At 40.5% G+C, this 25,229-nt stretch overlaps 1 long non-coding RNA gene across 1 annotated transcript; it reads right to left on the bottom strand.

Moving 5' to 3' along the window:
• Window positions 1-396: 396 nt before the first annotated feature.
• LOC122979199 lies at window positions 397-2,296 on the bottom strand. The gene is made up of 3 exons (XR_006402816.1): window positions 2,223-2,296; window positions 1,890-1,974; window positions 397-1,789 (listed from the first exon to the last, which is right to left on the bottom strand). It is a non-coding gene; the product is annotated as an uncharacterized LOC122979199 (long non-coding RNA).
• Between the last annotated feature and the right edge of the window lie 22,933 nt (window positions 2,297-25,229).

Consider the following 25,229-nt stretch of genomic DNA (forward strand, 5'->3'; position numbering starts at 1 on the left):
CAACCAATTATATGGCATTGGAAAATACCCTGTAATGCCATATTATTGTATGGACTGAACTGTATTTGACACCAATCGGGAATGTTACATTTTCTTGGGACTCTATGGTCCGTGCTGTGGATAACGCCACTGAAAGTACAGATATTCTTGTCACCTGCCAGCAAGGATCTTCGCTGAAGGGTGTAACATGCTGTTAAGTCTCACAGTGACATTACGATGACTCAATACATTTTTTTTTTCAAGTTGAGTTATAGCTGAGTAGTTTGTTAGATTTTAAAGGGAAGCTTCAGTATTTTTCAACTTGGACCCTGTTTACCCATCTTTTTGTGTCTAAGTGACTAATGACAACAATTTTTCAATGTCATGGCTGAATATTTCGCAGATTTCAACAACAACTCAAATGTCAAGACATTTCACAATGAGACTTCTCCTTGAGCAAGACTTGGTTAGACACAGCAACAAACAGACCAGATCAAGCCAATGGCAAAGGAGAAACGTTTTATTCCTTTGTATGGTCTTTTCCATAATGTTGTCAGACACTTATAATGACAATGTGAGCCTGTCAGTGGCAAAAACAAGCACTTTTAGTGGACGTACGTTGACGGGGTGCTATTGCCCCGTCGGATTACATTGCAGCCTGTTGCCTGGCTGTTGGCTACAGCGCTCTCATTCAATACTGGACCAATTTCAAAAATGGTTGTCCCAATTAGTCACTTAGACACAAAATAATGGGAAAGAAGGGTCCAGATTGAAAAAGTTTCCCTTTAACCACTAACTACTAATCTGCAGCCACCGACTGACTTTGTTCACATTACATGAGACGACACAATATTGTAGGAATAAAATGTACAATCATAGATCCTGGCCTTCGATGGTCATAGTGGTCTTTTTACCTTGTGAGGTAGCTGGATTCACAACATCAAAAGATCATGGCAAGAATCGATCTCGTCAGGCTTCAAGTTATGCACTTGTGTCCGCTGCGAATTCAGCTGTCTTACAAGGTAAGATGTTGATAGACAGTTATAGACATTGATAGACATTGATAGACAGATGGCTCATCCAATCACCTGCCAAGTATTTTTTAAAAGTGCTTGCCCTTTTCCAAACAGTTTCCAAGGACAACTTCTCAGACGGTTCTGCGTAACAAAGCATCATGATGCCTCAGATTAGAAATCTGTATAAAAATATTTTCATGGGAATCTTCTCTTGCTCAAATCTGGCTAGTCAAACAGAATATAGTAGCTTCAGTGCAGTTTATGGAGGTTTTTTTTTTTTTTTTGAAGGGAAACAGATCTTCCATTTTTCCCCCCAGCTGGAAGGCATTTACATCACCCACTGTACACATCTGTTTAGTCTGCAAGCTGCTGTGTTGAGGCCTCAGCTCCATCATGGCTCCCTGCTTTTCCTCCTGCTTGTTTGTTATAGACATCGTGTGTGATGGATGACCTCAGGCTTTGCTTATCATTCTACTCTCAGTTGCTACATGTAGTTGCACAAACACCCGGCTCACAAATATACAGTGTGCACACAGATACGTACATTAATGGGGGGGAAAAACACACACACACACACACATAGCCATGCACATACAATACACAGTGGGGATCTGTGTGAAAACCACATACAGAGACATGGATCAAACTTCTTGTGAGAGACTGTGGATGTTCAGGATGGTTTTTTTAAATAATGAACAAGACTGCCCTGCTTTAGTGGTTGAAGTTTTTCTTCCTCGGCTCTGTGGAGGTGTTTTTCATCCAGCTCCTCTTGTAGAGAAGTCCTTTTGGTGTGTCTGTTGAGTGCAATACTTTTCAGCTTTAATACTGGATTTCTTCAAGTTTATTTGACACTGTCTTGAAAGCATTTATTCTGCCCACCTGCTGCTCACTTACCCACAATCCACTGGGAGCTGAGAATCAGTTTAGGGAGGCGTGAGTTTGGCATGCGGATGACATGGCCTGTCACTTAAAGCTGGAACTGCATAACAGGAGTGGAGATGGTGTTCATGTTGGTCTTCTTCTGAGACACACACTCACTCAGGTGGAGATATGCATACATGTGGATGCACAGAAGCATGTAGACACACATGGATTCAGGTGTGAAAGAGACTCACATACATCCTTTTATTCCTACAAGTATTTTACCCAGAAACACTTTCTTTTGGGCTGCCATGCCCCTGAAATGTCTCCCTATCACACACACACACACACCCAAAAACTACATACGTCTTAGCTACAGCAAGTCGAGGCAGCACCATCCATCAATCATCACTCTCTAGTGTTCCACTCCGCTGTCATCATCCAATTACCAACTCAGGAAGCCATGAATCAACCAATCAGCACAGGCCGCCGGTTGTCCAAATATTGCTCTGCTCATGCTGACAGAAAATCAGCTGTAAGGAAAGAAATGAGTCAACGAGAGCCCCATAAACTTTTTGTGTCGTCTGGAACGTATTCGATATTTTTGCTTAAAAAATGTCTCTTAGTGAAACTGTCAAATCAAAAACACGTAACAGTATTTTATATGTATCTTTTTTAAAGGAACCATGACATAAAAAATAAGTTTTCCCAGTTTTAATCCTGTTTCCCTGTGTCAATTGTTCATTTATCTCTTGTTATATGCCACATATATGTCAAAAATTCACTATGCAATGTTTCAATTTCCAATGTTCGATGACTCATCCTGCACTCAGGGGCGTTTACAGAAGTTCATCCAATCAAATGGGACTTTGGGCGAGTAGCCAGCCACACCCATCATATAAAACCGCACTTCTAATTCATTCATGTCTCTTTCGTCCTTGTCCTGATCTAACATCAGGTGAGGGAGGTGTGTGTGGAGCTCACAGTCCTCTGCAGCTCCGTATCGCGCTTATCTCTAAGCCCCACCCACTTTTTAGCAGCCCAATCAAATGCAAAGGATCTGATTTAAATACCTCTCTTAACTCGACTCCGCTCGAATATTCCGTTTCACTGGGAAATAAGTCACATTACAGAAGCTAAAGACGCTCCTTTCAACCTGCTTCAATTGAGTATTTGGCCACTTGGGGGCAGCACAACAGTGACATATTATCACTTTATAAAGTTGTCATGGTGAACGTGTTAGCAAACAGATGTCTATTTACACATCCCGCAGGCACAAGGCAACTTTTGCATTAAGTCATGTGTCCAGCTGCCCAATAGTCTCCTCTTTTCCACCAACTCTTGAGGTAAATATCTGACTTTTTAGTTGTTAAATGCTCCAGTGTGTTCAACGGCTAGTTGCTAACTTTGTGCGTCTGATGTTTGGTGCTGTAGGTAGTGTGCAGCAGATTTATCAGAGCTGTTTTGCCTGCAGTGTCAGGCCATAAAACCAAAACAACAAGCTGAAAGACACTAAAAAAAAACTCAGCAGAACTGAAGAGAACTGCAGAGTCGGGTGATGCATCTGGGTTTGACACTATGAGCAACACTTTCCATATCACACATAATCATTTGACTTGATTTGATTCGTTCATAAAAATCTTAGCACAGCTTTAATTCTTTGACCTTTACTTATTGCTTTCTCTCTCTTGCAGTGAGTCAATAAAGACGTATGTGAACCGGTGTCTATTTTTACACAGCTCTTTGAAGTCAGACACCTTCTCGTTCTGCTGCCAACACAAGTGTAGTGAAATATTTTTAAATGCTTTCACAGGAGCTGTAGCATCAAGTACTCTCAGGGCCCATTAATGCTGACGTAGTGTTGTACCGGTGGAATTCACTCGGGTGGCCTTCAGAGATACTTTATAAAGTCAAGACTCTTATAAACTCTCAGCCCAGCACTGAATGATGCTATACTGCTACAGTTTACGCTGAAGGTTTCTTTATTTAACATGATGCTTTATCCCTGGTGAGGGCCTTCCCTGCCCTTCACTCATGTTCTCTGCCACTTATGGAGCGTGTATTGATATGCATTTATCATCCACCAGCCGTGCGGTTGGACACATTTTAAGTGATAGACAGTTGACAGCTCTGCTAATGGCTTACCGCATGCTCTGACCTCATGTGTGTATGGAGAAATAGAGGGAGCGCAATGAGATTAAATCCCTAATTATATCTCTTTCATGTGCTGGAGTATTATGATAATACATTTTTTCTCTATTATTACATACGACTTTAATTCTATCATGTGATTGGCGGGAAAATTAAGTCTTAAGCTCTTTTCCACACACACATACACAAACCTATTTTCAGGTTGTCAGTGTTTTTCTTCATCTGTCGTTATCTTTCCTGTCTGTCTGACTGACAGAGTCAGTTGTAAAACCAGATTTAGTTGAGCAGCTGTCCAAGTAAAACTACGTTCGCTACATTCAGAAATCCTGTGTATAACACATAATAATGATCACATATCAAAGCCACATTTGACCCTTCATATTAAACAACTCATCAAAGCCTCTGTCTGTAACTGTAGCTCTACGCATTACTGCTCAACGAATGGATTAAATAACATCTCCTATGAATTTATGTGCCAAAAATGGTCCATATTTGAGTACCGTCAACCTTGTTTTGACTTTCAAAACAACCCATATGAGCATTTTCTGATCTGTCACAGATATCGGCAAGATGACAGCAAGAAAAGGATTTTCTATAGGTTTTCCTGTTCATTGAGTCACTTTATGAAAGCTGTCATGCAACTCATTTTGCAGTTACATTTCCGCTGTGCGTCTTCGCTATTGAGAGGAGTGGATCTTTTGATTGAGTGAGCTACAAGCTAGTACTATGGTCTAGGAGCAGGCAATTGCTAGAGAAAAGTAATTGAACACCTGAAGCCTTCATATGAAAAACACTTTCGATGCAAAATAAGAGCAAACATTTCTGTTTTGTTCACGCCTCAGAAAGCTAGAAGCTACCACATGATTATAGTGATTTTGTAGCAACGCTATAGTAACCCTAAAGTATTCATCAATACCTACATTTTACACTTATCTGGATCATGGCGGCAATAGGAACAATTTGATGACTCTTATGAAGTGGCCAGAAAAGAATGATGTCACTTACTGGGGAGGAGTAAGAATCCTGTATGCTTCCAGTCCAGCAAACAGTGACACCCTTAGTGGACTGAACACCGGCTAACTGCAGTATGTATCGGCCTATTCACACTGACAGAAAATACAGGTTTATCTCAGGTGTTTGCTATAGTCTGAAAGGCGTATACTGTGACTGCCTGACTGATAGTTTAAGACTGGAAAAGGTTGACTGATGCCCCCTATTTCTTTCCTTCTTTTCATCCTTTCATCTCCTCACAGAGGTAGTACATGGTGACTTTAGCCCCGGTGACCAGTCATGCAGAAGAAGACATAAGAGGAAAGACGGTATATATGTGTCTTGTGTCTTGTTGAACAGCAGCTGGTTACAAAGTAAACAAACTGCTAAGATGCAGGACATGTTGATAAGTTAGATAATAAGGAGTCTTTTGCAGGTAATAATGTGGCAGGATGCAATCAGGCTCAGTGTGACCGTCTGATCTGCCTGTGAAGGAACACCACATTATTGCCTTATGCAAGATTTGATTTGGTGCATCAAAAGGTGTCCGGCTTACACAAGTGGATGATGGAACAGTATTTTGTCAAAATAATGCAGGACAAATGAGCAGATGTATGCTGCAGTAGACAAAAAAGGCCATTTAATTCCAGCTGGACTTTAGTTCAAGGAAACTCCCAACCATCAAGTAGAAAAATCAAACCTCTGATATGAAGCTGACCAAACATTTTACAATCCACAAAAGTCCAGTTGTCATTCACTTGGTACAGCTAGAAAGTTCAAAGATTAGAAAAAGTAAGAAGTAGGCAGTCTTGGAAGAGAAAGTTGGGAAGATACAGGAGTATGAAGTATGAAGAGGAGGCAAGAAGAAAGGGGAAGTAAAATGTCTAATTAAGTTGAAATGTGGGAGAAAGAGAAAGAGGAGAGCAGTGACAAAAGGGAAGAAAACACAAAAGGGAAGAGCATTAAAGGAGCAAAGAGGAGATGAATGTGTCAGTGGAGCAGGCAGGCTAAACCCTGTGGGGAGCTGCTGTGTCTACCTCCTCGGGCAAAAAAGAGAGAGAGAGAGGGTGAGCGACCAAGAGAGAGAATGTAGAAAGGAAGAAAGAGCAAGAGAAAGTGAGTGAACAATAGAAGGAGAGAGAAAGAGGAACGCATGGGACACAAAAAAAACAGTTTCTTGTTTTCAAATTACCTTATTTTGTGTTGGAATGAGGACTTGTATAACCTAGAGGCTTGCTGCTGTAATATAATCATACACGCACTCGCCCACACACACACACACACACACACACATATATGCATACACACTCGCATATGAACACTCTCTGTGTAAGCGGCAGAAGAACCGGGGAAGCCCTGCAGTTTATTAGGTCATTGTAGATTCCTCTGTGGATGAAATATGCTTTAATTTGTGGAGTGCTGGAGGGACAGTCGATAGGAAACCTCTGTGTGAGACAGAGACAGAGAGAGAGAGAGGGGGGTGATGGAGGGAGGATAAGGGATAGGAAGGAGGAAAGGGGAAACAAGTAGGCAAGGATGGGGAAAGAGGGAAAGGGAGGTTGAGAAGGAGGAGTGATGGAAGGAAGCAAGTAGAGGAGGGAAGTACAGGTCGTGAAGACTGGGGAGAGCCAGAGAGAGAAAAGGATCAGAGAGAGAAGAGAAGGGAAATGAGGGAGGAAGAGAGGGAGGGAAAAGGAAGGAAGGAAGGGTAAAAGAGAGGATGTCAGGAATCGCAGGGAGCATGAGGAGGACGGTGGGTGGTAAAACAGAGGGAGGTATACAGATTTTAATTTGATCTGTTTACTGTGCTCACAAGAAAAACAACAGCATTGGTCCATAGACTGTATATAAAGATGGACATTAGTTTGCATTGGAGGCATAGCCGAAGGCGAAGGTATCGTAATCAAGTAACATTAAATTGATCAAAATACTGCAACAACAAGTCCAACTCAGTGCGAGTGCAGCAAGTAACTGAACTGTCAATCACAGCTGTCGATCAACGCCCACACGGCAGACATCAAATCTACTAGAAGTCATCAAATCTTATTAACATAGCAATCATTTCCAAAATGACCACCAGCACACTTATTTGATGACCCGTAAAATTATTGACTTAGTATTTTTAGAGAGAAGTTCATGCTTTTTTGAATGGGAGTCAGGGATTTTTTGGTGCCAGCATCTAGCGACCGTCGGTAGCGTTGCACTTCAAGTTACATCTGCATTGGCTTCAGCCTTAAACCGTGGTAACTGCCGCTTGCATTTGTCATTTGTTCAAATGCCTTAAACGATCAAAGAAAGTATGATGTCATCTTGGCAGATGGGGTGTATACTGACGTGGGATGTACTACTTTTCTTGTTGTTAAGTTTGGAGATCTTTGTTGGGGGAGGGAAACAAGGGGAAGAATCAGCTTTTTAACTTTCACCATTACATTCAGTTAAAAGACAAGACAATACATAGCACCACAGCGATTTTATAGGGTGTATTTTTAATCATTTCATCCCTTTATTAAAGCTTTCATGCAACACCACTACATCTTTGCTATTGAGAAGAGTGGATCTTTTGATTGAGTGAGCTACAGGCTAGGACTATGGAGTATACACTGGTGCAAACAATGAAGAGGAAAAGGAATTGGACACTTGTAGCCTTCATGTAAATAGCATTTTTAATGCAAAATAAGAGCAAACCTCTGTAAAGTCTTTGGGCCTGAGAGAGCTAGAAGCTATGACATGATTAGAGTGATTTAAGTATTCATCATTTCATCCATTTTGCTCTTATCTGGAACTGGATCATGGCAGCAAAATGAGAAAAGTAGCCAAACATCCTTCTCAATGCGCTGAGGTGAGGTGAGGGGCTATAGCAGCAATTTCATGACTGACTATAAAGTATCCAAAATGGAACCAAGTCGCCTCGATTGAGTGAAAGTGTGACATTGTAAGACTCAGCCTGAATAAACTGTGTGGGCTGCAAGTCTGTGTGAACTCACCACATGCTTGGGGAGGAGTAAGAATCCCCTTGGCTGACTGTAGTACATGTCGACACATTCACACTGAAAGAAAATACAGGTATATCTCAGGTGTTTGCTACTGTCTGAAAGAGGTATACTGTAACTGCCTGACTGACAGATTAGACTGGAAAAGGTTGACTGATACCAACTATTTCTTCTTTCCTATAGTGACTTTACCTCCAATCACCAGTCATGGTGAAAGCCAGAAAATAAATGAGAAGTCTAAGTTGTTAAAAAAAACATAGACATAGAAAAATAATTTACTCTAATGCTACTTACTGTTGATTAAAGGTACTTTCATAGTGGCATTTTATTCATTGAAGGCTTAATAAGGACCCCTACGCATCTGAAGTGTGAAAGTTAGTATGCTTATCATGAATAAGTACAGAATATCAAAAGGAATGCAGGAATACCATCTCATGTGTTGACAACCCTAACTGTTAAACTCTACCTTGTTGAACAATTTTTCTTTAAATGATTTTTTTTCAATAATATGTTTTCCACTTATTATAGTAAACTGTATAGTAATTGGCATATTATTATGTTGCAGTTAAGTGACAACCATCCAAATTTGGTGATTTTGAATCTTTTGGATAAACTGAGGGAAAGTCAAATGTTCTTCTATGATTATAGAAAATTGTCCTACTTGTTATGTTACACAATATAATAAAAACACTGTAATATATGAAGAAAAGAGGCCTGTTTTTCTTGGTTATTATTTTCAGAAAAATATTTGGAATTACACTTAAATCGTCCCATTGCAGATCTCTGAATCATCAGTGAGCACAGGTGTGGTGCTGTGGTCATTGATGACTTTTTTTCCCCAGTTTTTTCTTCAATTGACAGAACCGCAGCTTCATTTACGACTTACAGTGATGTTGTCAGGACGTCAGATTGGTCAGGGCAAGATAATCACCCTCCACACCTGAGGTTAACATGATGTGAATGAAATGAAGTGAAAATAAAATAGCAATTCAGTCTTATTAACAGCTGATATTCACATTACGAGCTCTGTACAACCTGCTTCAGCGATACTGTACTCGATTATGGCCTAGTTAAGCTATATTTGAATTTGGAAGACAGGGATCACAGGGAAGGTTGGGTAGGACATGAATAAGGGAAAAGGGAAAGGAGAGGGTGACGGCGGTAGAAATAATATATAGGAGAGGGATGAAGTGAAGGGGTGACGGTATAGGAGGGTTTAAGAGAAACGGTGAAAAGACGGGGAGTTAGAGAGAGCTTGGCAGGGGGTAAGAGAAGGGAAGGGGGGGATAGGTAAAGGGAGGGGTGGGTCAAGGGGAGAGAAAGACTGAAGAAAAAAAGGGGGAGAGAGAGAGAGAAGGGAGGAATACGAGGAGAATCTCAAGCGCTGGGTTCGGCTCGTCGTCATGGTAACAGCAGCGAGGCGAGACGAGCGGCAGACAGACAGACTCACTCTCTCTCGCTCGCAGTCTCTTGCAGTGTCTCTCGTCCGGAGATTAGTGGACAGCTGATCTCAGTCCCTGGTTGCGTCTGTCTTCTTCTTCTTCTTCCTGATGAAAAACAGACTGACAGCAAGGAGACCAGTGGCTACTATACACACTGACAACTCCCACAGCAGTGTGTGTGTGTGTGTGTGTGTGTGTGTGTGTGTGTTCATTCCTATGTTTTCTCGGGTATTGAACTTGTTCTTTAGGCTACCAAACGTCATGGGATTCACAGATACTAACCTTTTCGTTTCTAAACCTACACAGACACATTCACACCCGGGAGCTGCAGCGCTCTCCTGCTGCCTCGCTGCAGCTCCACTTCAGCCAAAGGCACATCAGTGATTTGCTCAACAGCACTAGGTTACCCCATTAGTGAAGGTCAACCAAACAAAAAATGAAACTAAACTCACCACACTTTCTCTTTACAAGTGTAAAACAAAGCTACTATCTATATGTGAGTCAGTATCTTTTATTTCAGAGATATCTGATCTGCCTTATTTTCTATGTTAAATTGTTTTCTGCTGTTGTTTATTCTCCTCATACTGTATATGATGTAAGTTATGTTTTATATATCTAAATTAATCAAACAATAAAGAATGAAGAAAAAGTGAGCCTAAGGGCCCTTTCACACTTATCTTGTTTGGTCCAGACTTTAATTACAGGTGTGAAACCTCCCCCGCACCATGGTCCAACGGATCAAACTGAACCACGGTTTAGTTCGTTTCTAGAGTGACAACATTTTTTGGGATAGTTCGGACTTTTTGACCAATTACAGGAAGTTCCAGCAGGGTATAGTCAGAACTGGAAAAAGGAAAAGTGAACCGCAGTACCACATGGGGAGAGGAGAAGACCAAGTTTTTAACTGAAATATGGTTCGACAATGTTATAAAAAAGCAAAGTGGAAAAAACTCAATATAAATGCAGACACTTTCCAGGTATTTTTGGAGAGGATGAGACAGAGAGGATAGAGGAGGATGGGAGAGCAATGCCACCTGAATATAAAGAAACTGTAGTATATAGTATAATAACATAATATAGTGCCAATGAAATAAATCTGTTCATTCATACATAAAGCTACTCGCCGAATTAACAACACGTCTACGTCAGACACATGCCTGTCTACAAACCAATCAATGTCAAGTATAGGGAGATGCAGCCCATGTAGGTGATGACGACAGGATGTAGATATGTCATGTTAAGTTTTTTAATGCGCTCGCATAATTGCAATGTGAAACCTAAACTAACCGGATCAAATGTATACAATGTAACAAAAACATGAACCTTGGTTCGTCAGGTGTGAAAAGGGGCTAAACTGAGTCTAAATAAAAGTGTAGCTGTTAAAAGAGACATAACATGCTTTTTTGTGGTTTGCTATCATTTATATACTGTTATTATCTCGGCTGTCTATGTTAAAAAGAGTCAAGCTTGAGGTGAACGTATATAAAAATGCTGCCTTCAAGTCAAAAACCACGGCATCAGCCTGCTCACAACGCTGCATCTGCAAAGTTACATCTACTTCCCCATCAAACTGAAGTCACATCATGGCCGCATGCCCACACAGGACCATCTGTTTCATAGTCTTTGTTGCTAAGGTTGTTTACGTTGTCCACATATTTTGGATCCAGATTTGGGCTCAAACATGTATGGATGTATTTGAGAAGTTTATATTTCAAGTCAAGAACAGGAAATAAAAGTGAAACCCTTCTACTACTGCTAGCTTTAGTAGCCTCCGGAGCCGGTGGAAGTCTGTGTAGGAGCAGCTTCAGGGTGGTAACCAATCAGAGCAGAGTGGGGCCTTAAAGAGACAGCAGCTAAAACGGCCAGTTTCAGACAGAGGCTGAACTGAGCCTGTATAAGATAAATAAGTACAGTTAAAAAATTTTTTAACTGTAAATCATGCGAAGTTATTCCAGCAGAACCCCCAAATAAAAATATAGCCCTGAAAATGTGAATGTTATGTCCTCTTGATGAATAGTAGAAATAAAACGGAGCGTTTCAACAGAGGGAAAATACAAAGTCAGAATTGCATGATTTTTCTTTTAAAACTGGAGGAGGAAAATAAAGTGTCCAATAAAAAAAAAAAATGAGAAAGCTGTTCACAAAAAAACATGGTACAATAGCTCCTCTGGCTATATTGCATACTTTTTAAAAGAGATATGTGTGTCCTCATAAATTTTAACTGCCTTTTTAACTAACATTAAGGTTTTTTTTTTCAAACTCCTCTTTCAGTTTTCCTTCACCCTCACAAAGAACAAAAACACAAAAGAACTTGATGCCCTATTTTTGAAGTCTGTTTGACTTGATTTTACTGTGAACCGTACAAACCTCTAAATGAGTGACTTACTATGACTATGTCATTACCTGCGCTCTAATCACACGTCTGCTTCCTTCTATTCATTCATACAAAGATGTTAATCAAGCTAGCAGGCACTAACTAGCTTGATCTCAGCATGCGACCTGTTCCTCTCTAAGTTTCAACCCTGCAAAAAAGCAAAGCCCAGTGCATTACGGTCCATGAATCAGAATGGCTGAGTGGCTTATGCAAAAAAAAAACCTTTTACCATGGTGGTGTCAACAGAAATGCATCACACACAGCTTCAAATGCACTCCAACAGGAGTTAAACGGAGAGCTGCTCAGCAGAAATGAATGAGCGTCATAAAAATGTCCCCGACACGGTAACAAATTACACAGCAAACTTAAAATGTGCTACAGCAGCAGAGCTCTACAGCAAAGTGGTGTTTGTGTGACGATTAGTTGCCTGAGCCTAATCAATGTGAATGAGCTGGATTTGATGAAGGACACATTCGCTACTCTAATTCTTGCTTCAGCCCCTTCATCTTACCGGCTCTTTGTTTATAATGCAGCTCGGTTAAAAAATGTGCATAAATGTTGTTTGTGATAAATAAATAAATAAATAAACAAACAGGGTTTTTAAAAGAGTTTGGTTAAAATTCATATTTTTCATTGCGTGGTAAAATGTCAAGTTCATGGAAAGAATCTTAAGAATGTTAAAAATGTATATATTTATTTTATTTTATTTTATTTGTTTGCTGCTAATTGGTATTGGCTAAGTGGTATCTTTCTAACTAAAATTAGTGGAAGTTAAATTAGTGGGAATCAAACAAAAACCTGCCAGTGCAGCTTTTCTCCATTAACTCATTAGACATCCAGGGCATTATAGCCTACATCCACATTACAGGCCTTAATGCTCAATTCTGATTTTTTTGTCAGATTTTTTTATTTTTTTGATGATGATTCACATTTATGTTTGCAAGTGACGTGTATCCAGCTCTGGTGTGAACACTGTTAAAGTACTAAACCACCACCCATGCACAGATTTAACTGAAATGTGAGCTGCATGTCATTTGTGCAACATTCGAATCATAAACATGGCTGTGCTAGCATTCGGTTACGATAAGTTTCTTCCAGTTTGGCTTGAATTGAAGCTTCTCCGTAAATTTGAAACATCCCGATCTCTCCATTGACCCCGGTCGCTGTTGTTGCTCTACTTCATGTTTATTTTTACTGCACTGTGAGATACCAACATTGAATGATGATGACAGGCAATATGTGCAAGAAGAGAAGAGAAGTGAGACGTTAAAATAACCATATGAATTCTGATTTGACCGTTCTGACAGCGGTCGCGCAGCCACAAATCGTATATATGAATCAGATCTAAGACCACATATGCAAGTGGTCAGATCTGATATGAAACAATCAGATATGGTTTGTTCACACTACCATGAAAAAAAAATCTGATCTGAGTCACTTGGAGGCAAAATTGGTCCATTTCAGCATGTAATGTGAGCGTAACCCTAAGGACGGTTTCCTTTGCAGTTTGTCATATTGACTGAGCTGCTGTTAACTCATCTGTTAACTGTAACTGTTGGATTTGTTTGCCTATTATCTGTAAACCTCCCATCTGTGCGGTGTTACAACTGGAGCTCACCCTCCTGACTGTGCATTCAGTTCAGCAGCCTCTGTCATCATTTCTGCAGTGCATGAAATCGGAGTATCCCCTCTGTCTGTCAGACATAACCGCCGTTCCCAATCACACACCTTTGCAGGTTTCTCTTTACAAAAAAATGAAATTTCAAAAGATAATGGTTATAAAAAAAAAACATAGCAATTTTTCCAGGCTATGACCATTTTTTTCCCCAGTAATTTAGTTTATTTTTTTAATTTTATAAGTATTCCAGATGGCAATAGCTCTCCCTCCCCTCCTGAAGCTGTCTGTGGTTCAGAGTGTTTTTTTGACTGATGTATCACTTTCAAAACACTGATCTGGCCATGGAATAAGCTTACCTTTTGAGCTTCAATTAAATGCTGTGTTTCAGCACCCCCTCTACCCCCCCTTGCAACAACAAGCACCTCCACCGAAACCAGCGATGTTATTCGAACACTGGGTTCACCCCTTCTTCCTTTGATGTCTCCTCACTATAAAAGGTGTGTGTTTTCCTGCAGTTCTTCATGTAACAGTGGGGAAAAAAACATCCAAAAACAAAGGTCAGTTATGATGTAAAGTACACTGCAATAAATGGACTAAAACATATAAAAACCACTGCAGGAAAGAGTCGAATAGAGTTTTGGTCCAAAAGAAAGTTCTGTACTGCACAGTAACTATAATCACTTTGTGTTATTGGTATTGATGAACAACCATATAAACCGCTCAGATGCTGTGTATTACTGTGAGCTATGGAGCAATAAACCTTACTGCCTCGCACAGACAGCAACATATTGTATTTTTTGGCAGGTGACCCCTGCAATAAGATTTCTTCTTCTGTGGAAACAATGCGACTACTTAATAGAGTGTCTCCCAGCAGGGCGGACAGCAGGCAGGGTGGCAACGGACCTGCCTGACCCTAAACTCCATTAGTCATCCCAGGCCGATCCTCGCAACCTTTTCCCACAGGCGCCCAGCCAGCCGAGCCAGACGCACCATTGCCCCAGCAACAGGAACATGAACTGCAGAACTTAAGAGCCGAATTGCCGGGATGCCCGAGGATGACGTTGGCATCTGCGGAGCTGGAGCGCCGAATGTGCCTGCGGGAAAATGAAAAAATGTCAAGAGAGATTAGAGTGGAGGCGGGGGTAGGGGGTGGTGGGAAAGAGACAGAGGATGCAAAGCAATCTGGAGAGATGGTGAGGATATTGTATATGTAGAGAGGAAAGCTTTGTGCGTGTAAGTGTGTACGGGGAGAAGGATTTGTAGGTGTTTCTGTGTGTCTTCATGCCTCACTGGTTCGCTGCTCCACCACCTGCCAGCTTGTTTGCAAGCGTGTGTGTGCGTTCATGCATGTTCATATCACTGCTGGTTATACTGTATGAAGTCCTGTCTCTGTGGTTCATTTTACTCTGCAGGGTAGTAGCTTAGAAAGAAGCCCACCACCACCTCCTTCTCCAGAGTATAGATATAGATCAACCTCGCTGTGAGTGCAGTCACATATAGCTTTTTATTCTGCTACTATTTAGACTTATAGGCCAAACACAATACTGTACAAATATGTCATGTAAATATTTATTAAAAATGTAATTATTATTATATATATTTATTCTGTAATTGTTTGAATGAATAAAGTAATGATGAGGATTTGTTATGTTAATTTGTCATATCTTTTACCCTCTCAGGCTGGCCCACTAAACGGAGTACTTCAGAGATTTAAAGCTCAGTTACACCAGAAAGTGGAACAGTAAAATTTAATCAGCACTACTACTTGCAGGGCTAGATAGTGAACTGTTGCTGGCAGGTATGACCGCCAACATGCTAGCCTGCCGGAGTATGCTAAGCGCTAGTCAATCACAATAGAGCTTCTTTCTATTCTCCCTGCTCTGGGGCATTTACGCCTCCCTCGCATTTTGTCCTCTGGACTGTATATCATTTCATTCAATAAAAAGTGATTGAAGAGGGGGGAAAAGCTATCTGAGGTAGCCTAACTGACACTGACGTTGTTAGCTTAGCTTGGTCACTGACAATATTGACACAGTTTATTCAAAAAACATACTTGTGCCTTAGACTCCTGTCTCATAACTATCTGCAAACCGTTCCTGTTTTTTATGGAGCAGTTTATTCTCTGACAGAGGAGGTTAGATAAAACTGGATGGTGACACACAGCTAAAAAACTACAATAGTTTCCTTCATTTTGGACTTTCAGTTCCCTCAAAGGTCAGCAGTGAAGCGATGGCTTGCTAAGTCAACATCAAAATTGGTCAGTGGCTTGAATTTGTGTGTCACCAAAGACAATTCGCTGAATTCGCTGATCATTGTGATTCTATTAGAATGATTACTTCACCTCAGACTTTTGCCTATTTAAATGCTGGTGTGACCTTTGCATTGTACTTTCATAAAGTTGGAGAAAAATGGTCCAAATCAAAATGGCAGAGGTTGAGATATCTCCACTTTTAGTGTGGATGAAGCTACTAAAAACCTGGATGTGACATCTCCCATAATGCTCCTATGCAACTGTCATCTTTCTTTTATCTTCATTAGACCCTCCCTGTCTGTTTAACACATCTTTCAAACTCTTCCCCTGTTTGTAACACAGGGTTAACAAGTCAAAGCCAAGATGACCTTGCTTGATCTGGCAAAGTCAAGTGACATTGAAGACACATAGCACAACCCTGCAGCCAACAAGCTGCAGGGTTGTGCTATGTGCCACAGCTAAAATGCTACTGAATACACATGTTTGTGGTGGTTCAGCAAACACAGAAGAACCATGAGTGTTTGACCAGAACCTAGAAGAAGGAATTTAGAGCAAAGAACATGTCAGAGTTATTATTCCCTCCCAGGAGAGGCACAGTATATTTAAACATTTAACATTTTCTAGTTTCCAGAAGAACAGGAAATCCTAGTGGGTGCCTCAGGTGACATCCTCAGGTTGATAACAGCTTGAGTTGTATATTATGGTAAATCTGTTGATCCTGCAGTAAGCAGAGAAGCAAACCAAAAATATTGCCAAGCAATAGGCACTTGTCTGTCATTTTCAATAAATTTCTCATAATGGAGTGCCGGATTTGGGGTATTAGAAATTAGGATGTTAAAAGAGACTTCTTGTGTGATTATAGCATCTTTCAAATTATTCTAGTGACATGTGTTTGAATAAAAATGAGAAACCAGTGAAAATGGAAACTGCTCCATTCTTTGTGTTAACTTGTAATAGAGGTGCTCAGTACATGTTTCAGTAAATCTCTAACATCAAATCTTCACACTGACCAAATCAGTAGCTTCTACCGTAGCAGTGGGGCTCCTCACTGGTGACTGATAGTACTGATGTCCGTGATATACAGTATGTTACTTCCTCATTAAAATATGAGGTATACTGCCTAGTTACTGAGCTAAATTTGGGCCCTCTAATAAGTGTGCTGGTCATTTTGGAAATTATTGCCAAGCCAATAAGATTTGAAGACTTATAGTAGCTTTGATGTCGTTTGGGCGTTGATTGACAGCTGTGACAGTTTGCTCACCTGCTGCCCTTCCCACCTCTGGCACTCGCACTCAAGTTGGACTATTTCGGTTTAATGTTTAATGTTACCTGACTATGATACCTGCCATGGTTTGCCCTGTTAGCATAATTTAGCTAAAGTAGCTAACGTTAGCCCAAGTGTGCACCGCTCCTTGTTTCCAGTAAGGTAGCGTTCACTTCGGTCCAAAGTAGCAGGGTGTGTTTCCAGAGCGTGAAAAGCAACACCATGCACTCCCTATTTAGCTTCTTATTAGCCACTCTGGGTTTCAAACCGCCTCCAATGCAAACCAGATGGTGACATCACACCTCACTATGTCCATCATCACATACAGTCTATGGACTGATTGACAACTGAACTGACCATAGTCAGAATCAGCACCAAATGTACCAGCAGTATTAACACTGATGCAGTAACTTATTGATGTACATACTGAAGTGCATTTGAATGGTGATGGAGAGAAAAAGTCATAGTCAGTGACTACGAACCTTATTACTGAGTATAAGAAAACGATTTGAAACAGTAAAATGAAACCTCCAACCTGCAATAACTAACTGACAACCTGTGAACACAGCATTGGCATATTTTAAACTGATAAAGCAAATGTGTTAACATACTGCCTCATCATATGTCCATTCATTTGGAGTTGTGTTTCTGGCCACCTGTTGAACATACTGTAAGACCAATATTGACTTTGTTTGGTACTGGGCAGGTAGAGCACAGCTCTTTCAAAACAGCTGCCAAGCAACACTACAGGAGTGCTAAGAGTGAACCAAAGCAGCAAAACTCTGGGCTGGAAAATTAAAATGAAGAACTGAAAAACACTATAGAGCCCTGTAGAGCTCAGAGGCACAGATTAGTCATCGCTGGTTTGTCACAATTGATATGAGCAACACCACAATACACATAGTCTTTTGATCTATTCTCATTATAAAAATGTTGATTATTGCCACTTAAAGTACAATCATTCTCAATGTGCTTTTATCTGATCCTCTTCACCACTCACAAAATGAGTATGAATTCAGAGACAGATACATTTTTTGCTCAGTTGCCTAGGCTATAAGTTCATTCTTCAAGAAATATATGCATATCAATGTGAGTTTTCCAAAAAAAGGCCCTTGAAAGGAATAGCGTGCAAGTGAAACCCCACTTCAACACCAAATTGTGTGCTTCAGCTCTAAGATAAACCCACCAGGGCTAGATCCCTGCACCCTGAAGTGTCCTTTGTAATTGCAGAAGTCTCAGATCTGATCTCAGCTTCTGGGATGTGAAGCCTTGCTTTGCTTCCTGACTCACTGTCAGGGAATCTTGCATCAGTGAAAGCAGCTATTCTGAATTTCCAAACTGTCTCTTTCTCTCATCTTTTTCAGGATGTTCTGATGATGATGTCTTCATGAACTGGCCAATATTTGCATTGCAACATCTATAGATAACCGTTATGTGTGCAGAATTTATTGTGTATCATTTTTGGCTTCGGTACTCATTTGTATGGAAGAGTGACTCGTGTACCTCGGCGCTCATCTGTTTGATTCAGTTAATTGGGCTTTCGCACTGGGTCCTGTTTTTTTTTCGGCTGTTGTTATTACTTTTCCATGTTTAATATTAGTGTTCTGCTTTTGTTATGCTGCTCACCTACCCTGGAAGTCCCTATATGTGCTATATGTAAGGATATGATAAGATAGGAGTAGTAGTGGGAGTAGTAGTTGTACATTTTAACTATCTATGTCCTGTCTTTATGAATATGACAGGAAAGACTTTTTATTATTGTTATTTTTGGACCAGTGCTGTTGGTATTTTGTACTTTTTGGCTTTGTGGCTGCTGTTTCTTTTTCATTTACTCCCTGCACTATTTAAAACTGAGCCATCAGTATGCAGAAAACATGCATATCTTTCTTGTCCAGGTGCATGTGTACAAGTGGAGTCCAAAAACCTTTTCAGTAATGTTGGCTTCCCAAGGTCCTTGGGGGTCCTTGGGAATATTTAAAACTGATCCAAAGTAAAAAATAAATAAAAACATTTTTATTAAAAAAGCAGCAATAACCCTGTCTTGTTTTGTTGACACGAGTTGGCTTTCCAATGTATTTTTCACTCAGTGGTGACGGTGATCACTTATCAAAAATGTGTTTGTCTAGTTCAATGTAGCCTTAGTAGGAAATGTTTGGTTTGAAAATTACAAAAAATTACAAACAGTAACACAGGATTACATACATGCCTTGTGTCCTGTTAATCCCTCGTATGCTATATATAACCATTAATAGAATCCTTCATGGGATGGACTTCACCACTGACAATGACAACTACTCTATAGAGAAGAAAGTACATAATGTAAATACATACAGTAAAAATTGCAGACCATAAATGCTAACAAAAATTGGGTTTGATATCATGAAAATCTTAAGGATTAGAACTTAAAGAAATCTTCAGCAGTGAGTGACTGGTCTCTATTTTGGGCCAGTCTACTGACTTTATTTAATCTATCATCTTACTGTTTTCATTGCACTTTTCTCTCAGCCAGTCAGACCCCAGAACAGTGACTAAATATTCTCTTATAATCATTACAATTACTTGCAAGAAACAATGCAGAATATTTTTACTCTCCACTAAACCACTGTGTATTAGAAAACAAAACTATGAAAAATGAATAATATTGGACCATCACCATCTTCTACAAACAGATTTTAACCCAGTGCACTCGGAGTAATGATTACCAAGATCGTGTCCACCAGCAACCTCCTGTCTCCTGTCCTCTGAGAGTTAGCATATGTGTTCAGTGTCACATATTGTACTATGAGTCAAAAACATCAAAAGAGTGCACTGAGAGAAATGGGGATTTTCAACAGTTCCATAGTGACAGCAGAGGCAATTACCAGCCGTTCTGAACAACAGTGTAATCTGACTGCACCTGTTGACAGCTTATATTAGAGATCAAGGATAATCTTACATTTGCTTGCATTTTCAGTGTAATTCTTAAGGTGTCAGTTATGATGACAGTGCAGATTAGTGCCTGAGTCAAAGTCCTCCCTTGTGATTTTGGTGTATAGGAGCAGTTTCAGCAATATAAACCACACTTTAGTCAAACATTTTTAAGGAGGGAATGTGAGTATCAACACATTCACTGAGTATCTACCCTGGAACTGCACAAAGAAGGTAGTTAATAGCTAATTGTGGTACAAAGCATCTTCTTTGTATGAGATTAATGGTTTTAGCTATGCTAGCAACTTGGCTTAAGGGACAGCAATGACGGTCCATTGGTCCATCAGTCCACTACTTTAGTCAAAACCTGAAATCACCAAATACTATTGAATGAATTTCCATTACATTTTCCCCAGAAGATGAATCCCAGTGACTTTGATCCCCTGACTCTCCCTCTAGCACCATGAGGTTGAGATTTTTGGTTTTTAGTGAAACGTCTGGACAACTGTTGGATCGATTGCTACGAAATTTGGTGCAGACATTCATGTCCCCCTCAGGGTGGGTGGCAATAACTTTAATTCCCAGATTCCCAGACATTTTAATTAGTCCAATTACATACTTAATGACCAAATACCTGCAAAACTAGCAACATTCCCATCAGCCTCAGGTGTGTTGCACCCTCAAAACGGACTAGGGCTACTTTCCATTTTCTTGTGACAACTTTTATTTTAGGCTTGGTTCAGTTACAAAGCATACTGTTCGTTTTTCCTTAACAACAGAGAAAAACTTCCGGCCCACAACAACAATACACTTTTTTTAGAATTTCTCTTAAAGTGGCAGCACTCAAACAAATGCAACCTCCTCTAATGACAAAATATAACACCATTATAACCATGTGATGCCTAATATGTTAACAGAAATGTTAATAGAATAAAAGAATATATAAACATCTATAATTCCACTGCAAACATAAATTCAAGACAACCTTTTGCCAGTTGTACCTTTTTCTTCTTGAGCGCAACAGGTGCACTTGGCATTCAATGGTAATTAGCAAATGTTAGCATGCTCACACGCTAAATTAAGATGGTGAGGATTATAACTGCTAAACAATAGCATGTTAGCAATGCCTTTGTAAGCATGTTAACATGCTGACATTAGCATTTAACTCAGAGTACGACTGTGACTAAAAACAGCCTCTTGCTCCTTGACCCCTTGACTGTAGACTTTTGGTCTTGGTTATATGTGGTCCCTGACAAATAAATGTCATGAAATAAAAATAAAAAACATTCCCATCTTGAACTATAGTTTGGGTGATACCAAGCAAGACACTGAAGTGGAGCTGCTGACTTAGTGGTCACCAACACAAACCTGTGTTTGTGTTGGCATCTGGTATCGGTGGTTGTGCAACTGTATGAATATGCTGGAAAATACACAGCACACAGGTGTACAGTCATAAGAAGAGAAACTAAAAATAATATAGAATTTTTAAAAGAATAAAAGTTCGAGTGGTTAAACTTAAGTATTTTTTTCAATACACAAAGAATAAGACACTTTTCTCATTCAGTCTTTTGTGGAAGCTGTTGCCAGCATTACAGTGTAACTTCAGCTCTGCGGGTCAAGCACCACTTAGGTAGAAGCTGCCAAAGCAAAACCCAAGCAGAGTAGCTAATCTTTGAAAATCCAGCAGAATCTGAGTGTTTTGCATTACACTCCTGCTCCTGGATTAATTTGAGCCGAAATGGAGTCTGAAACGGGCTCGATTGTTGAATACTCGCCTGTCTCTCAGTGCTAAATGGGGTAGGAAGAGGAAATATATTGTACAGTGTGAACACACAAACACAGCTTGACCCGTCCTCTCCAGTTGTTTTTTATGGAAAGTAAAGCCAGATTGACATGACATGTAAAGAGTAATTGTAGGAAAGAAGCAGAGGCCTACTGTTAAATTATAGCACTTGGAACAAATTGGGGCAATCAGTGCAGTGTGATGTGTGAGGGCTGGGGTGGTGATATTTGTTTATGTCTTTTCTTTTTCCTCCCTGGCTCTCTCTTTAATTTCTATTTACTTGTCTTTCCCTCTGTTTTCTGTTTCTTCCTGTGTTTTCTCGTCTTCATCTGTCTTTCTCCTTTGCTCCTTTCTTGCCTCTCTGTTTACCTCTTTCCTCTTTCTTTTTCAACCTTATGATTCCTTCCCTCATCTTATTTTTCCATTTTTCTGCATGATTATGTTTCTGTCAATCTCAACCTTGTTGTCTCCCCTTCGTCACCCCCTCCTCCCCTCCCTCATTTCCACCAGAGCCGCCGGAGAAATCTCTAGAAATCCACTCCTTCCATTTCCCACCCGTCACTGGTGATCAGTCTCTGAATCTATCCAATCCACGGATCACACAGGAACTCACCGTGACCATTTGATAATGCAAACGAGCGCATGTGAGCCTCTTTCATTCACCAGAACCAGGCCACACTGCTCCCATCTACATTCCCGGTGTCTCTAAATCAAGCTTTTTTCCATTCATTAGTGGGTGTTTGTTGGCAGGCTGCTGCCTCTTGGTGGCTGCTGGCGGTATGCTTGGTGCCGTTCACAGTTGGAGCTTTGTGATTCATGGTGTTTTCATAATGGGGGAGAATTCTCCCAGTGCCCCTCGCCATCTGTCTCAGGGACTTTGCTGCATATCCCAGCTGAATGCTCCTTCCCTGCTTCCACCTTCACCCCCTGATCTTTTCCTCTGTCTTTTCAACGTTCTCACAGGTGTTGCTTTGCTTCTTATCAATAAATATTGCACTCTGAAAGGCCTCACAAAGCTCACCCCACATCCATTTACAAGCCAAGGTTAAAGGGAAACCTAGGTATTTTTCATCCTGGACCCTATTTTCCCATCTTTTTGTGTCTAAGTGACAAATAGGGACAATAATTTTTGGAACTAATCCAGTATTGAACGACAGCGCTGCAGCCAGCAGCTGCGAAACAGGCTGCATTTGAACCCTTTGGGGCAATAGCGCCCTGTCAATGTACGTCCACTAAAAGCACTTGTTTTTGCCACTGACAGGCTCAGATTGTTATTATAATTGTCTGAAAACATATATGTAGATATGGTGTTCCTAATATTTTTTCCACTTCATTAACATACATGACAGGGGCAAAATATTAGGAACACTTTTAAATATAATGCACTCCAGTACACCACCACCCACTGCGACCTCAATAATAAACATAAAGTAGAATTATCACCTTTGGACAATGTCAACAAAAACTGAAAATGCATAAGCTTTGTAAATGTAGAATTCATGGCAGAGCTGTCATATTGGATTGCATTAGATTGCACAGGTGTACCTAATGAAGTGGCCGGTGAGTGTATATGGCCTCTGAACTGTGCCACTGCTCCAGGTCATACTTATTATGGCTGCTAGATGGTATCTGTCACTCAAACGTAACTATAGGGCGTATTTGGATGACTGACATTACAACCTTTTGTGTTGTTTTTCTTGGGAATAAAGTCTCAAAACCCTCTTCCCAACTATACCTTTCATTTCTTTTTTACTCTCTGAAACTTTTTCCTCTCTGAAACTGATGATCCAACAAGCATAACCACTTAATGCATGTGTGAAGGTGATATAACTAGCAGGATCTGAACTTGGCTCTCAAGCTCTCTTTCCCATTCTTCACACAACTATTTCTGTCTCTTTTCATGTGAGTGCAACACCATGAATGCCTTTGAGGAGGCTCTGTCTGAAAGTGTACATCGTTATCCCCATTTGTACGATGCCTGCAGGCTTTCTAACCCGCCCTCGAGTATGGCCTTTCAGAAGATTATAAAGACTTTTGCCTTTAGATGTGTTTGGACCATACTTTGTACAAATTACTTCATTTAAAGTATAATGAACCCTTAATGGTGCACTGAGACACTCTTGAGTGCCTCATAAAGTCAGAAATCTCCTAGTTTGTGTACAAAGTGTAGATACTAGTGGTAAACTGAGACATGCTCCATGGTGCTGAGTGACATTTACCCAAAACACATGAAGGGCAACTGGCAAATAAAGGTAACTGTGTCCATATAACATATTCAGGCTGCAAACAAAAGCATTGATGCCTCACTTCTATTATAAAAAGCCACCTTGCAGAGCCTATTTCAGTAGTCCACTTCAAGTGATACAGTATTTATCAGTGGCTGCATGTGACCACTAAAAAACACCTGGTAAAAAATCTTCCATCCCATAAAGTCCCGAATGCACCATTAAACAATTTACTGGTGCACAAAGGATTATGTAATAACAGGATTGCCAAGAATACACTGCTTGTGCTATCCAAAATTCAGGCAAAAGAAGACTGTATTTCTTGGCAATATTTACTGGATCCTTTTAAATGAGACAGGCCTTGTTGTTGACCCATTATGATGTATTTGATCTAGAAATATGGACTTCAAAGGATCTAGCCCCTGAATTGGGACACAGCAACTATCTGTCTTTTGATCTCTCTCTCCTCCTACATCACTCTGTATTCCCTTTTTGCTCTTGTGAAAGCAGCATCTTCATGTGTTGCTCAGGCGAACAGAGGATTTTCATTCGGTGCTTGGTGAATTGTACATGCCTGAAATTCCTCCACTTTGGCCGAGTGGTGGACTGTTAGTTGTTGCTCCTGCTGCCTCCTCTGGCTATTTTTTAATGCAGTTGCGCTGGGAGATTGCTCTTTTCCCATTTCACACTTATGTATAATTCAAAATGGTTGTGAAAGTGTTCTACTACTTAGAGGCCTGGTTTGCTGATGTAGCAACCATCAGTCATATCAAAATTTTTTATGCAGGTTTTCTTGTTTTGTTTGGAGTTTTTTTCATCATAAGTGGACTTGGGTTGACCTGTGGCAAGTAACCATCCATGGCCCTGCCCTTTCCTGAGTGCCCCCCTAAGTGTTTTTTTGTTTTTTATATATATATACTTGGTTGTGTTTCCAAAGCTGTATCCATGTTCAATTGTGAGGAGGGATCTGGAGGCAGGAGGTTTGGTCTTCTTATTACTTTTACCTTTACATCCCCCAAATTCCTCAGGTCTCAGACTATAGGCAAGTCTAAATCTGGACAGATTTTGGGGCATCAGCAAGCCTTGGCGGCCTGGGATGCTTTCCATGTTATCACAACGTCCCTGGTTTTCTAGGTCCCTGGTAGGGACCTTTGTTGCATCTCATCCCCCATGCTCTCTCCACATAGTTTATGATCTCAAGTCAATATCTACAGTCATCTATCATATAAATGCATAACAATGCAGAGCAAAATGCTGGCAGCCCAGTCACACCTGCTACGCCTGACGTGTCTCCGGGTTCAGCACATGCAGGAAAGGAGAGATACTAAGGCAGAGAGATATGGAGGGATGGAGGTAGCAAGATAGTGAGCGACAGAAC

The sequence above is a fragment of the Thunnus albacares genome, chromosome 3, assembly GCF_914725855.1.
Source record: "Thunnus albacares chromosome 3, fThuAlb1.1, whole genome shotgun sequence".
Taxonomy (NCBI): domain Eukaryota; kingdom Metazoa; phylum Chordata; class Actinopteri; order Scombriformes; family Scombridae; genus Thunnus; species Thunnus albacares.